Source organism: Aotus nancymaae, unplaced genomic scaffold (assembly GCF_030222135.1).
Source record: "Aotus nancymaae isolate 86718 unplaced genomic scaffold, 86718_ANA_hifiasm-v0.15.2.pri h1tg000062l, whole genome shotgun sequence".
Classification (NCBI taxonomy): Eukaryota; Metazoa; Chordata; class Mammalia; order Primates; family Aotidae; genus Aotus; species Aotus nancymaae.
The window spans coordinates 41,289,241-41,305,400 of NW_026988476.1; the positions used below are offsets into that span (position 1 = coordinate 41,289,241).

The 16,160-nt window shown below is 41.8% G+C and overlaps 1 protein-coding gene across 4 annotated transcripts in view; it reads left to right on the top strand.

Annotated features, from left to right (window-relative positions):
- MAPK6 (mitogen-activated protein kinase 6) overlaps positions 1-16,160 on the top strand; it is an 85,331-nt gene that overhangs the window by 43,845 nt on the left and 25,326 nt on the right. Inside the window, exon 1 of one of the 4 annotated variants that reach the window (XM_012442357.2) lies at positions 30-48. The exons of the other annotated variants lie outside the window; for them this stretch is intronic. The gene's annotated coding sequence lies outside the window, so the exon portion shown is untranslated. Of the gene's footprint in view, positions 1-29; positions 49-16,160 lie in introns of those variants that run through there. 4 annotated transcript variants of the gene reach the window in all.

Here is a 16,160-nt window from a genome sequence, read left to right on the forward strand (position 1 = left end):
CTCAGAGCCCTGAAGTCCGCCCAAGTTTTGAGTCTAGCCATGAATGAGGTACTGAGAACTCCGAGACGAAATTCCTAATTTCCTCCCCCGGCCCTACAGTCTTTCCTTAGCTTATTTCGGGACCTTAAGTGGTGGTCTGTAAAAGTGCCCCCGTGAAATTTTGTTTTGTCGGTTCACCAACAAGGGCCTCGTTACTTTGCTGTGCATTTTAATCCGCCTTGTGAGTTGTGTTGAAAAGTAAAGGTGTTTTGGCAGCCTTTTGTTTCTTGGCGAGTGTAGGACCCAACCGGTTCAGGTGTTACGGGGAGCTCTGTGCAGGAGGAGCTTCTTGATTTCTTTACTGTTTTATTTTTTCTCTTGCTTATTCATTGGAAAAGATCCAGTGAAAGGGACTGGTGAGTTGGAATTAGAAGCCTACTGTATTAACAGCAGAATTCATGTTCATTGCTAAAGATGCAGTCTCGGTAATGCCTTTTTTTTTTTTTTTTAAACGCATACAGATGATTTGTCAAGGGGAAAAATTAACGCGCCGTACAATGAAGAGCAGGCAGCCTCGGAGTAATTTTCTGATACTGATTCTTCTAGCCTGTATCTTACAGTTCCGACTGGGCATGTTTTCTCTCTTTAACGCTGGGAAACCAAGATGGAAAGAATGATCTGACCAGAAGAATGTAGGGTCCAACCAGGGCCTGGCCCTGAAGTCAGGAATTTGTTCATAAAAATGTCAGATTTTAATGTTGGAAAAATAATTTTGAATTGGGTGGAAAGAAACTTTGTCTTTAGATGGTAGTAGTTCAAACATGTTTATGAAGTGTTTGCTATATGCCAAGGAGTGTAGTCTTTTCACATATATGTTACGTCATTTAATAAGAATTGCCTTGTTAAGCTTGTAAAATTATTTATTAATGTCCTGAATTCAGTAATTGCAGTTATCTAGAAAATATGCCAGATTTGAGCAGAACATATTAGATCATCTAGGTATTACTGTTCAGAAGAAAACACTGGAAAATGGATAATTGTTTTAGAAAAAGCTTCGTGTATAGGGATATTTTGGAGTTATTTGCAAGTGGTTTAGAAGTAGTCGTTGGCTACTTTCTGTGATTAAAAAATCCAGAGAAGAGTGATTTGAAGTCAGTTAATTTTGCAATAAAAAATGCACACATTCTAAAGGGAAATGTTAGCACTAAAAATGTTGCAGTGCTTTACATAAATTCATTTAAAGTATCGTGAGAATCATAACTGACAAAATAGTAAGGTTTGCTGACTCAGGGTACTTTGGTGAAGGGGATGGGGTCGGGTAGGAGGAAGCTTACAAGCGCTGCTTCAAGTTTTGAGTTGGGTGATGACTCATGCTGCCCACGGACTGCTACGTGGCTTTTTTTTTTTTTTTAAATACACTGTATTTTTTTTTTTTTTTAATGATAGGCTAAAATGTTCCTGTCCACATTGATATTCTCTCTTTTTTTCTGAAGAGGAACAGCAGTTTCTCTAAAAATGTAATGGCTTCTTAAATTGCATTTTAAAAGGATATCATATACCCTACAGGTGGAATTGTGTAACATTTGCTGAGAGGAAAGGTAAAACCAATTGCTGGTCAGGTGGTGAAATTAAATGTTTGATACTAGCAGGTTTTTGGCTACTGCTGAGAGAGATTTGTTACAGGTTATTTATAAAGGTCAGCTAGTACTTTTATGGTGTTGGTAGAAATTGACCTTATGTCTCTATTGGTTATGTAAGTTATCTTTATAAACTCTAAAAATTATTGGTTTCAATAGGTATTGTAAAGATACCATCAGTGATTAATATTTAATCAGATATGACTCTGAATAGGAAAGTTTCACTCGTAGAATTATTAAAACATGATTATATATTGTGCTTTCTTATGATTTATATGAATTTTCTGTTTTAATAAAGACAACTTGACATAGGCATTAGGCACTGTTTTTCATGTTTTTTTTTTAAGGTAAGCTGAATGTACAGTTCCAGATTAGAACTTTAAGTTGAAACTCGGTAATAAGATAAATCTTTTGCCTGGTTTTAAAACAGGCAACGTTTAGCAAGTTGGCTTAAAGTACGATTGACGGGGGGAAAAAGATTGAGAATGGTGGTTTGAGTGGGGCTGGGCGCAGTGGCTCATGCCTGTAATCCTGGCACTTTGGGAGCCTGAGGTGGAAGGATCGCTTGAGGCCAGGAGTTCAAGACTAGTCTGGGCAACATAACAAGACCATCTCAATTTTTTAAAATAAAAGAAAAAAAATTTCCTACCCCATCCTCTAGTTTTTCTGTGTATACTGTTTATTTTTCCAAAGGGATTTGAGGAGTTTGTGGCCAGTAAAGTGTTTGTTGTTTCTGTGAGACAAGGCTATGCTGTTACCCAGGCTGGAGTGCAGTGGTACGATCACTGTTCACTGCAACCTCTACTTCCTGGGCTTAGGCGATCCTCCTGCCTCAGCCTCTGAGTAGCTGGGACTACAGCTGTGTGCGACCATGCCTGACTAGTTTTTCATATTTTTTTGTAGAGATGGGTTTTCACCATGTTGCCCAGGTGGACTCAAGCAATCCTTCTGCCTCAGCCTTCCAGAGTGTTGGAATTACAGGCGTAAGCCCCTGATCTCAGTCCAGAAAATGTATTGTTAATATGAATTAAATTTTTGAAACTATTTTGGGAGAGTATTGCATGATTTATATATAAAGGATTTTTTATAATGTTTAATTCAAACTTAAAAAAAATTTCCTACTAAAGGAAACATAAAAATACAAATATAAAAGTATTGAATATTTTCAAAGCATCACATTACTTAAAGGTTTAACGTATTTCCAGCATTGTTCTCAAATATAGGTAATTAGCTGTGGTGCATCATTCAGAGTTTAAAAACAAATTGGGGCTGGATTTGGTGGCTCATGTCTATAATCCTAGCACTTTGGGAGGCCAAGGTAGGTGGATCATGAGGTCAGGAGATCGAGACCATCCTGGCCAAATACAAAACATACAAAAATTGCCTGGGTGTGGTGACGAGCACCTGTAATCCCAGCTACTCAGGAGGCTGAGGCAGGAGAATTGCTTGAATGGGGCAGGGGGAGAGGGGGAGGGAGGTTGCAGTGAGCCAAGATCGCACCACTGCACTCCAGCCTGGTGACTGAGTGAGACTGTCTCAAAAAAACACAACTGGATATCTTAGCCTGCTTCCTATCTCCAAGGTACTGCTTTAGGAAGTGCTGAGCCTTCTCACCACTGCTATCCAGTTCCTTGTTGCTTTTGAACCATTTGAACCTTGTCTTACTCTAGGGCCTCTGTTAAGATGGAAGGAAGATGCCTCAAGTCAATTCTGTGTGGCATTATGGTTGGCTGCCCTCATCAGTTGTTTCGGCCTGTTTTGTGGGCTGTTTACATTACACTACAACCTGGCTGTGGTATGGGAATTTTGCTCATTTTTATTGCTCAGAGCCTTGACTGAGACTTTACAAAAACAACTTCAATGTTACTGTAGTTAATTAGTTAATGGCATTTTCTAGGGATTGCTTTCATGTGAAGCTGATGCTTTTAAGATAGTGGTGTGGGCCGAGTCCAGCATTGGTTTTTCTCCTCCATGAACTGCCTATTTGGAAAATATTGTGTGCCTCTCTGATAGAGTTCTAAAAGATCTGTCTTTCATTCATGTCGGTCTTCTAAGTCCATTTCTAAGAAAATTGTTCAGAGATTGAATGTTTATATAGCAAATAAAATTTTCTGATTTTTGTTAAATTTGTTTTTTTACAGAAAAAACGGTGTCATAAAAGTTGTTTTTTAGAATTTTAGCATTTACCTCAGAAAAGTCTGCAGAGAGTGCAAATCTATATGCATTTAATTCTGTACAATCATAAAACTTCAAAATATTAGTGTCTTGGAGGGGTCATGGGCATTATTTTGCCTCATTCATGTACGTCATTTGACAGCTTAAGAAACTAAGGAGCTGGGCGCGGCAGCTCACACCTGTAATCCCAGCACTTTGGGAGGCTGAGGCGGGTGGATCATGAGATCAGGAGTTCGAGACCAGCCTGACCAACATGGTGAAACCCCGTACCTACTGAAAATATAAAAATCAGCTGGGCATGGTGGCATGTGCCTTTAATCCCAGCTACTCAGGAGGTGGAGGCAGGAGAATTGCTTGAACCTGGGAGGCGAAGGTTGCAGTGATCCCAGCTACTCAGCAGGCTGAGGCAGAATTGCTTGATCCTCCTGGGAGGTGGAGATTGCACCACTGCACTCCAGCTTGGGCAACAGAGCAAGACTCAAAAAAAAAAAAAAAGAAGAAGAAGAAGAAGAAAGAAACTAACGCCTGGAGAGATTGAAGACCTTGTTACTGAAAAGTGTAACTTCTGGAGCAACAGTATTGGTATCACCTGGGAATTTGTTAGAATTTAGAATCTTGACCTCATCTCAATCCTACTGAATTAGAATCTTAGGATCTACTGTGTTTTTGTTTTGTTTTAATAAGAGACAGTCTTGATTTGTTGCCCAGTTTGGATTGGAGTGCGGTAGTGTGGTCATAGCACACTGCTGCCTGGAACTTCTGAACTCAAGTAATCCTCCCGCCTCAGTATCTGGAACTAAGGCATGTGCCGTCATACACTGCTAATTTTGTTTTGTTTTTTAAGAAGTGGGGTATCTCTCTGTTGCCCATGCTAATCTCAAACTCTTGGCCTCCCAACATGTTGAGAAGAACTTACATTTTAACAAGATTTTCAAGTGATTCAGTGCACATTCAGTTCCAGAAGCACTGCTAAATGATGCATACAGCCTGGGCAACGTAGTGAGACCCTGTTTCTACAAAATAAAATAAAATTAGCCAGTTGTGGTGGTATACTCCTGTAGTCCCAGCTACTTAAGAGGCTGAAATAAGAGGATTACTTGAGTCCAGGAGGATGAGGCCGCAGTAGCCATGATGGCACCTCTGAGTTCCAGCCTGGGCAACAGCATAATACCCTGTCTCAAAAAATACATAAATAAATAAGGAGCTGGTTGCTCAGCTCGTTAGTGACTGATTTGGAAAACCTAAGTCTTCTGAGTTGCTCTTTCCACTGGTCCTTCTGAGAAAAGTCAAATGGAAAATTTAGGATCCAATCACTGTCCAGTTGAACTTTCTGTGATGATGGAAGTGTCCTCTGCTACCCAGTGAGGTAGCCATTGGCCATGTGTGACTGTTGAATACTTGAGGAGCAACTAGTGCACTTGAGGAATTGAATTTTTTATTTAGTTTAAATTACTTTACATAGTTGGATGTAGCTGGTGGTTACATGAACAGCACAAATCTAGATGATCTTTGCCCACACTAAAATCTAAGTTATAATTTAATAATTGGTTAGACTCAGTTTAATAATTGTTCTCTCTTAATGTACAAATCGGAGAGATGGTAGGTTGACTAACTTAGTTTTTCTAATATGCCCAGATATTATTTTAGTATGTATTATAAAACAGTGCTGATTTTCTAATTGGTACATCTGTGTTCAATAGAGTAGGTAATGTAAGTTGTAAGAAGGTCCATTTCTTCCCGTCTCAATAGATATTTTCACTTGGATTTTTAAAAAGTGGCTATTAAATAAGTTTTCCTTAATTATCCTGTAGAAAGCAGAGGATAGTTTTTGCCTCCAGCCTAGTATCTCTAGTGCACAAACAGAGTGGTTCTTAACCTCCCATCTTTTTTTTTTTTTTTTTTTGAGACTGGAGTGCAATGGTACAATCCTCACTCATTGCAACCTCTGCCTCTTGGGTTCAAGTGATTTTCCTGCCTCAGCCTCCCTAGTAGCTGGGATTACAGGCATGCGCCACCACGCCTGGCTAATTTGTAGTTTTAGTAGAGATGGGGTTTCAGTTTTTTTGATCAGACTAGTCTTGAGCTCCTGACCTCAGGTAATCTACCTACCTCGGCCTCCCAAAGTTCTGGGATTGCAGGCATGAGCCACCGTGCCTGGCCTTAACCTCCTACCTTATGCGGTGGGGAGATTCTAACCCTAGAGTCAGGCAGGCCTATGTCCAAATCCCAGCATTTACTGTGTGTGTAATTTCATGAAGTTGCTTTTCTTGGAGCAGCAGTGCTCTTTGTTTGTAAAATGTTATTTAGAAGATTGTGGTTAGGGATGACAGAAATAATTTGTTATTTAGAAAATGCCTGTCATGGCTGGGCACAGTGGCTCACGCCTGTAATCCCAGCTCTTTGGGAGGCTGAGGCAGGCAGATCACGAGGTCAGCAGTTCAAGACCAGCCTGGCCAGCAGGGTGAAACCCCATCTTTACTAAAAATACAAAAAGTTAGCTGGGCATGTTGGTGTGCACCTGTAATTCCAGCTACTTGGGAGGATGAGACAGGAGAATTGCTTGAATCCGCAGGCGGATGTTGCAGTGAACCGAGATGAGATCACCGCCAGTGCACTCCAGCCTGGGCAACTCAGCGAGACTCAGTCTCCAAAAGAAAACAAGAAAGAAAAAAATGCCTGTCACTTAATAGGTCCTTAGTATGTATGAGTTACCTACTCTCCCCTCCTGCTTGGATTTTACAGCTTTCTGTAACTGAGTTTTATATTTAAGATTCTAGTAAGGCTTAATACATATTGTGAGTCTTGGTCTCTACCAGTTACTGTAATCTCATGCCTTGCTTCATTCATGTTTTATCTCATGTATCTTTTGCCACTTGTGCTCTGGGTTTCTTCTCTTGACTTTTTTTGTTTGTTTATTTGTTTGTTTGTTTGGTAGCGACAGGGTCTCCCTATGTTGCCTGGGCTGGGCTCAAGCAGTCATCCTGCCTCGGCCTCACAAAGTGCTGGGATTACAGGCATGAGCCACTTTTCTCAGCCTGTTGATTTCTCTCTTTTTTTTTGGGATGGAGTCTCACTCTGTTGCCTAGGCTGGAGTGCCAGTGGTGCAATCATGGCTCACTGCAGCCTCAGCCTCCTGGGTTCAAGTGATTCTTCTGCCTCAGCCTCTCAGGTAGCTGGGACTACAGGTGTCCACCACCATGCCTGGCTAATTTTGTATTTTTAGTAGAGCGGGATTTGCCATGTAGGCTAGGCTGGTCTTGAACTCCTGACCTCAAGTGATCCATCCATCTTGGCCTCCCAAAGTGCTGGGCTTACAGGTGTGAGCCACCGTGCCCAGCCAGCATGTTGACTTCTTAAGGACTTAACTCTTGCCTGCATCATGAATTTTTCCCTTCCTGGGTCATCTTTATAAGTATACAGATGTGCTTTTGAAGTGTACTGTCCAATATGGTAGCTGCTTACCTATAGTGCTTTCTGCAATGGCTGTTTAATAATTTTTAGAAAGTTCCTCAGTGTTGCTAGCCATAGTTCAGTTGTTCAATAGCTGTATGTGGCTAATGGCTACTCTGTTGGACAGTGCAGATATAGAACATCTCTGTCATTGCAGACTGCACTGTTGGACGCACTAAGTGAGGCTTCCTTCTTTATAAGCCCTCTCCGCATCCCACCTTATTCTCTAGCTACAACCTGATTTCTCTGATTCTCTTCCAAGCTAGTTTTCAAAAGTTGTTTTTGTGTGTTCTTTCTACTTGCCTTTGCTTCTCAGCCTACTACAGATTGGTTTCCATTCTTACCTCTAAAACTACTTGTCAAGGTTGCCAGTGGCTTCTGTTTACCAAATTCATCTTATAGGCGCTCTCGTAGGAGCATTCAATGTAATTGACCGCTGTTTTCTGCCTGTTCATCTGCTTCTCTTATTTTATAAGACATATGTACTTGTTTTCCTTCTACTTCATACCTTGTTATATTGTATACTTTTGTTGTTGTTGTTTACCTTTTTTTTCCTTCTGAGATGGAGTCTCATTCTGTCGCCCATGCTGGAGTGCCGCGGCTTGATCACGGCTCACTGCAACCTCCACCTGCCTGGTTCAAGCAATTCTTCTGCCTCAGTCTCCCTAGTAGCGGGGACTACAGGTGCATGCCACCATGCCTGGCTAATTTTTGTATTTTTAGTAGAGACTGGGTTTCGCCATGTTGGCCAGGCTGGTCTTGAACTCCTGACCTCAGGTGATCTGTCCACCTCGGCCTCCCAAAGTGTTGGGATTACAGGCATGAGCTACTGCACATGGCCTGCCCCTAAGCCCAACAGGCTTCCCTACTCTACCTGTCTCTTAAGTATTGGCATACCTAAGAGGGGAAAAAGACCTAAGTTTTTTCTTCCCCTCTCTTTTTCTAAATTCTTTCCCTAGGTGGTCTCATTCAACTCATTGTTTTAAAAACCATCTATATGTGAAAATGCTCATATTGATGTTTCTGGTTTAGACTTCTTGCCTGAGCTGCAGACATAATATCTAGCTGCCTTGCTAGACATTACCACTTAGTAACCTAGTAGGCAGTTGTCTAAATATACCTCACATGTCCAAAATAGAACCCTCTTCTGTAGTATGCTTCCAGTCTTTCCCTCTTCAGTAAATGGCACCTAGGATTTATCCTTGAATCCTATCTTGCCGTTATCCCCTTAGCTAATTCATCATCAAGTTGTTTTGGTCTCCAAAAGATCACTTAAATCCTTTTATTCAATGATCTGTTTTGCATCTTCATTTCTACCACCCTAGTTTCAGCCACCATTTTGTCACCTGGCTTACCGAAAGAGCTCTTAACTGGTCTTTGCTTTCACTCAGCTACGTTCTTCAGACATGCTTCTCCCAGTGAGAAGAATTGTCTTTCAAAAATGTAAATGCAATCATGTAGATTGCCTGCTTAAAATGATTTCATAGTTTTCCTTTGGTCTTAGTTATGAGATTCCAAATCCTGCCTCATGTGTTCTCCCTATCTCATTCAAGGCCACCTCCTTTTCTGTGCCCTTTGCTCTAGATGCTGTGGCTACACTGGCATTTCTTTTCCTCTGAAATGCCATGTTCTGTCCTGCCTTAGGTTGTTCATTTTGTTGTTTTCTCTCTTAGGAATGCTCTTCTCCTGTCTCTTAGCAGTGCTAGAACCTTCTTATCGTTCAGGTTTCAGTTCCTCAGATGGCCATTTCCCAGCCACTAGGCCAAATCTGGATTTGTTAATTACCTAACTTGTTTGTTGGTCTTTCTTTACTTGAATGCAAGCTGTTTGGAAGCAGAAGAATGGTATCTGTCTTATTCTTTACTGTATTGTAAAAGAGTGCCTGGTGTGTGCTAAGTGCTTAGTAAATCTTTGCAGTCTGTATAAAATGTTTGATTCCTTTAACTCTCGGAATAGAAAAACTACATTAATAATTATATTGTACTCAATGTAACATTATTCTGGACTGGGTCCTTTACCTTTTAAGTACATGATTGAGATAATTGCAGAAACTTAAATAGGGTCTGATTATTAGATGGTAGTAGTACTATACAAGTGTTAATTTCCTGATTTTGATGATTGTATTTTAGTTATGCAGAAGATCTTTTGGTTTTTTTTTTTGAAACGGAGTCTCACTCTGTTGCCCAGGCTGGAGTGCAGTGGCGCTATCTCGGCTGACTGCAGTCTCCACCTCCTGGGTTCAAGTGATTCTTGTGCCTTAGCCTCTCAAGTGGCTTGTATTACAGGCATGCACCACCCTGCCTGGGTCATTTTTTTGTATTTTTAGTAGAGATACAGTTTCACCATGTTGGTCAGGCTCGTCTCAAACTCCTGACCTCAAGTGGTCTGCCCACCTTGGCCTCCCAGTGTGCCGGGATTACAGGTGTGAGCCACCACCCCCGGCCAGAAGAAGGTCTTTGTCTATAGGAAATATACTCTACTCAAAGAGTTGGGGAGTGGAGGGAGATATGTACTATATGTCAATAAAAAAAAATTACAATGAGAGATCATGGAATTTGGTTTACAAACCTGGTTCAAATCCTGGCTGTCTCATTCATGTGTGATCTTGAATGTATTATTTAAATTCTCTAAAATAAAGATTATAATATAATATTTATTTTGCCTGTTGGGGGGATTTAGTGTAAGGGTATATATCCGACTCAGTGTCATACACATAATATAGTCTCAATAAAACCTTGCTTATATTCTTTTAAAATTCAAATATTAAGAAGTATTGAAAAATAGGCCAGCCATGGTGGCTCACACCTGTAATCCCAGTATTTTGGGAGGCTCACTTGAGCCCAGCAGTTCAAGACTAGCTCAGCAACATTGTGAAACCTTTCCCTACCAAGATAATAAAATTGAGCAGGGCGTGGCAGCTCGAACTGTCCTCATAGCTACTCAGAAGTCTGAGGTGGGTGGATCCCTTGAGCCGTGGAGGCAGAGGTTTCAGTGAGTTGTGTTCGTGCCACTGCACTTCAGCCTGGGCGATTGAGACCCTGTCTCAAAATAAATAAAAATTTAAATGTTTTTATTTTGTTTATTTTTTGAGATGGAGTTTTGCTCTGTCACCAGGCTGGAGTGCAGTGGCACAATCTTGTTGGCTCACCGCAATCCCACACCGCACCCCTACCCGCCGTTCAAAGTAGAGACAGGTTTCTCCATGTTGGTCAGGCTGGTCTCGAACTCCCAACCTCAGGTGATCCTCCCACTTCAGCCTCCCAAAGTCCTGGAATTACAGGCGTGAGCCACCATGCCTGGCCATGGATAGATATTTTTAATAGGCTTTTTATATTTTTGAGAATTTACCATGTCTGAGTTTTTTATTCCTTTTTGTAGATTTGGGGTTAGTTACATTTGGTGTATTTTTCTTTCATCCTAAAAGTCTTCTTTTTAGCACTTCTTGTAGTTAAAGTCTGCTGGAGACAGATTCTATCCAGTTTTTTAAATATATTTGTTTTTCCTTTTTCAAATAGAGATAGGGTCTCACTATGTTGGTCAGGCTGGTGGTCTTGAATGCAAGCGATCATCCCACCTCAGTCTCCTGAGAAGTAGCTAGGATTACAGGCATAAGCCATGGTGCCTGGCATCTTTCTACTGTTGTCTCTTTGAAAAGGTCTTCATTTTTAAAGGTTATTTTCCTTAGATACAGAATTCTGGTGTGATGGTTAGCATTAGGTGTCAACTTGATTGGACTGAATGATGCCTAGATAGTTTCTAAAGTATTGTTTTTGGGTGTGTCTGTCAGGGTGTTGCCAGAGGAGATTGACCTTTGAGTCAGTGGACCGGGGGTTGTCCGGCCTTTGGCCACAGACTGAGGGATGCACTGAAGGCTTTCCTGCTTTTGAGATTTTGAGTGAGTCACTACTGGCTTATTTCTTCCCCAGCTTGGAGACGGCCTGACGTGGAACTTCTTTGCCTTCTGATTATGTGAGCCAATTCTCCCTAATAAGCTTCCTTTCATATATACATACAACCTATTAGTTCTGTTTCTGTGGAGAACTTTGACTAATACATCTGGTTTAATAAGTTTTGTTTTTTATTTTTTTCGTTATTTTCTTTTTGGGTTGATGGTTTTTTGCTTTTTTCATTTTGGTACTTGAAAAATATTCTATTGTCTTTGGATTTTCATTGTTTCTAGTGATAAATCAGCTATCATTCTTTTTATTCTTCTCCAGTGTACTCTGTCTCTCTTTGCCTTGGTTACTTTTTTCTTTCTTTCTGTTTTTTCCTTTTTTCCTGGTTCCTTTTTTTTTTTTGAGATGGAGTTTTGCCCCTGTTGCCCAGGTTGGAGTGCAGTGGTGAGATTTTGGCTCACTGCAACCGCCATCTCGTGGATTCAGGTGATTCTCCCACCTCAGCCTCCTGAGCAGCTGGGATTACAGGCATGTACCACTATGCCTGGTTAATTTTGTATTTGTAGTAGGGATGGGGTTTCACCATGTTGGCCAGGCTGGTCTCGAACTCCTGACCTCAGGTGATTCGCCTGCCTCAGCCTCCAAAAGTGCTGGATTACAGGTATGACCCACCGTGCCTGGACTCCTGCCTGGTTACTTTTAAGAGTCATTCTTTTTTGTCATTTGCTTTTTGAGACAGAGTCTTGCTCTGTCACCCAGGCTGGAGTGTGATGGCTGATCTCGGCTCACAGCAACCTCTGCCTCCAGATTCAAGTAGTCCTCCTACTCCAACCCCTCAAGTAGCTGGGACAGGCGCATGCCACCATGCCTGGCTCATTTTTGTAGTTTTTGTCAAGACGGGTTATCACTATGTTGCTCAGGCTGTTCTCAAACTCTTGAGCTCAGGCTATCCACCTGCCTTGGCCTCCCAGAGTTCTGGGATTATAGGTATGAGCCACTGTGCCCTGGCCAGGTGTTGTTCTTTCTCGTCCTTCCTTCTTTTTTCTTCACTTATCTTTTTGTTTTCAACAGTTTGACTGTGTACATAGGTATGTTGTTTTCTGTTTGTTTGTTTGTTTGTTTTTGAGACAGAGTCTCGCTGTGTCGCTCAGGCTGGCGTGCAGTGGTGCAGTCTCGGCTCACTGCAACCTCAGCCTCTTGGGATCAAACAATTCTGCCTCAGCCTCCTGAGTAGCTGGGATTACAGGCGTGTACCGCTCATACCATCATGCCCGGCTAATTTTTCTATTTTTAATTTTTGTTTTAGTAGAAACGGGGTTTCACCATGTTGTCCATACTGGTCTTGAACTCCTAACCTCATGATCTGCTGCCTCGGCCTCCCAAAATACTGGGATTGCAGATGTGTGCCACCGTGCCTGGTAGTTTTTTTGTATTTATCCTGCTCAGGGTTCATCAAACTTCTAGATCTGTGGGTTGATGTCTTAGTTTTTGTCCATTATCTTTTTTTTTTTTTTGAGACACGGTCCCACTCTTGCGCAGGCTGGGAGTACAATGACTCAGTCTCAGTTCACTACAACCTCTACCTCCCAGATTCAAGCAATTCTTCTGCTTCAGCCTCCAGAGTAGCTGGGATTACAGGCATGTACCACCATGCCTGGCTAATTTTGTATTTTTAGTAGAGACGGGGTTTCTCCATGTTGGTCAGGCTGTTTTCGAACTCCTGACCTCAGGTGATCTGCTTCCCTCAACCTCTCAAAGTGCCGGGATTACAGGCGTGAGCCACCTAGCCCTGTGAGAAATTTATTTCTTGGGCCAGGCACGGTGACTCACGCCTGTAATCCCAGCACTTTGGGAGGCTGAGGCGGGTGGATCACGAGGTCAAATATCGAGACCATCCTGGTCAACATGGTGAAACCCTGTCTGTACTAAAAATGCAAAAAATTAGCTGGGCATAGTGGCGCGTGCCTGTAATCCCAGCTACTCAGGAGGCTGAGGCAGGAGTATTGCCTGAACCCAGGAGGCAGAGGTTGTGGTGAGCCAAGATCGCGCCATTGCACTCCAGCCTGGGTGACAAGAGCGAAACTCCGTCTCAAAAAAAAAAAAAAAAAAGGCCGGGCGCGGTGGCTCACGCCTGTAATTCCTGCACTTTAGGAGGCCGAGGCGGGTGGATCACGAGGTCAAGAGATCGAGACCATCCTGGTCAACATGGTGAAACCCCGTCTCTACTAAAAATACAAAAAATTAGCTGGGCGTGGTGGCGTGTGCCTGTAATCCCAGCTACTCAGGAGGCTGAGGCAGGAGAATTGCCTGAACCCAGGAGGCGGAGGTTGCGGCGGTGAGCCGAGATCGCGCCATTGCACTCCCAGCCTGCGTAACAAGAGCGAAACTCCGTCTCAAAAAAAAAAAAAAAAAAAATTTATTTCTTTACAGTTCTAGGGGCTTGGAAGTCTGATACCATGGTGCTGGCATCTGGCGAGGGTCTCCTTTCTACATCATCCCATGGTAGAAGGGAAAGAGAGGGCCAAACTTACTTTTATAATAGGCCCACTCCCACAATAATGACATTAACCCATCTACTTCCTACTAGTGATTAATACTTGTCACTTATTAGGCCCCACCTCCCAATTCTTGCATTGAGGATTTTCTAACCTATGAACCTTGGGTCACAGTCAAAGCATAGCACAGGCCTAGTGAAATCAGACTGGACTCTTTCAGTAGTGCCAAATTCTTGTATGTGTCTGATAGGAAACAAAATTTTGTTTTTAAATCTTGCAAGCTTGCTTTCTTTTCTTTCTTTGTCCTTCCTTCCTTGTTTCCTTTTCTCTCTCTCTCTCTTTCTTTCTTTGATTCGTTAAGAAAGTAAAGGAATAAAAGAATGGCTACTCCATAGGCAGGGCAGCCAAATCTTGCAAGCTTTCTTCAGTTCTGAAGAAAGTGAGAAAGAGGAAGAATATTCCAGAAAAATTATATGCCATTCTGAATTGTTTTTAAAAATTAGGGAATTGACCAAATGCAGGGCTGATCTGTAATCCAGCACTTTGGAAGACAGGTGGGGGGATAACTTTAGGCCAGGAGTTGAAGACCAGCCTGGGTAACATAGTGAGACCCTGTCTCTACAAAAAAAAAAAAAAAAAAGTAGTTGGGCATGGTGTGTGCCTATAGTCCCAGCTACTCGGGAGGCTGAGGTAGTAGAATTGTTTGAGGCTACAGTGAGCTTTGATCATGCCACTGCACTACAGCCTAGACAGCAGAGCGAGACCCTGTCTTTTAGAAAGGGAATCTCCAACTAAACATCTGGTTCTCTCCATTTGATAAGAGTCTAGAGATGTTTTTTAGGGCCATATACAATGTGACCTTCCTTAGACCCTCATCAGAGTTAGCTCAAAAACAACAGCATCATGTTTGATCTATAGTCTGTAAAGAAGTGGTGCTAAGTGCTATCAACCCTGCTAGGATGGACTGAGGAATAGTGGCTAGGTCTTGCATATCTTCATTATACCTTCTTTGGTATTACATGGGCTGTTAGGACTTTTTAGAGTCCTGCTTGACTGCTTATATAGAATGCTATTTCAGTAGCATAATCCCTCCCCACCACCACAACAAAATAAGATGAGAGCTATAACAAAGCTGAAGTGTTTTATTTCTTCATTCTGAGTGGGTTGAAACCAGCTGCCTTCTTCATGTTGTTGGCAGACCTATGCATTCACATAGAGTGAGGGTCCTGGTGGAATGTCTGGAAAGGAAAGTACCATATCTAGGCACCTTCACTGATGTTCTCTAGTGGTAGATCAGAATGTGATGACATTCTGGAAAATTTGAGGATAGGACTTCCCTTCTCCAAAGCTTCCTGCTGCCACGTAGAATATGCTGTTTGCACTGATTCATTCCGTACATATTTTAGGGTACCTACTAATTACCTATTACTATGCTTAGGAAATGTCCCCAAAGCTACTTAGTCCCAAACCTTTCATAATGGACAAAGCCACAGAAAAAAGGAGGGGGATGGTACCCTGGAAGATGAAGAGTAGAGGTTCTGAAGAATCAGATTAGATTAGACTGGGTAAAGATGGCAAAAGAAAAGGGAGTGAAAATGTTATTAGAAAGAAGAAAAGTGAAATACTAGTGAGATAGGAATCCACTACAGTGTCCCTATGCTCCAAAAGTAATGATGTGTTCCTATGAGCTCAAGATTGAAAAAAAAAAAATTGATCTCTGCTATACCTTAATGCCTAAAACAATGCCTGGCACCTGGTAAGCATTCAGTAAAATTTTGTTAAATGAAAGGTAATGGATGAATGGGAGAGTTGAATCTATTTAGTCTGTTTAAAAGATGTTTTAAAAACATCTCGGTTCATTCTGCTTGTGGGCCTATGTTAGGATTTCATTTCCCCACTCCCTTGGGTATACATATGACCATGTGACCTACTTCAGTCAGTAAAATGTGAGAAGTGAATGGTGTCATTTTTGGATGGAAGCTTTGTTGCCAGTGAGATAGTCTCACTTGTTTTCTCTGCTACATGATGTGTTGGTAGCTGAGATGGTAGGTACTTTAACAGCTTGGCTGACAGCTACATTGGACTTGTGGCATGAGCAAGACTTAAACTTTTGGGGGCCATCTAATTTACCCTGACTGCTATGAAAATTTGTATTTTCATCTGGTTAGAATCCTCAGGTGTCCAAAGGTGCTTGAAGAAAGAGGCTGTGCACATGTCTCCTGTGCTGTATTTGCTCCAATGTTTCTTTAATGTTAGTTAGGTTGGGAATCTTAGAATGACTCCTCCCACCAGGAGGAAGATAAGAAATGGGATGAAGCGTTATTATAATTATTTTAAAATTTGCAGCCATACATTTGTGGAAGGGATTATATTTGTTTAGTGTACAGCAATTTCAGTAGCATCTCCCATTCTGAGCATACCCACCCACTTGTAAGTGGTTGGGAATAAAACTAAAGAAATAAAAGACTTGTTCTGCGCTTTTGTAAATCATAGACTTAGATAATTGGGAGGGTCTGTAGGGATGTTAT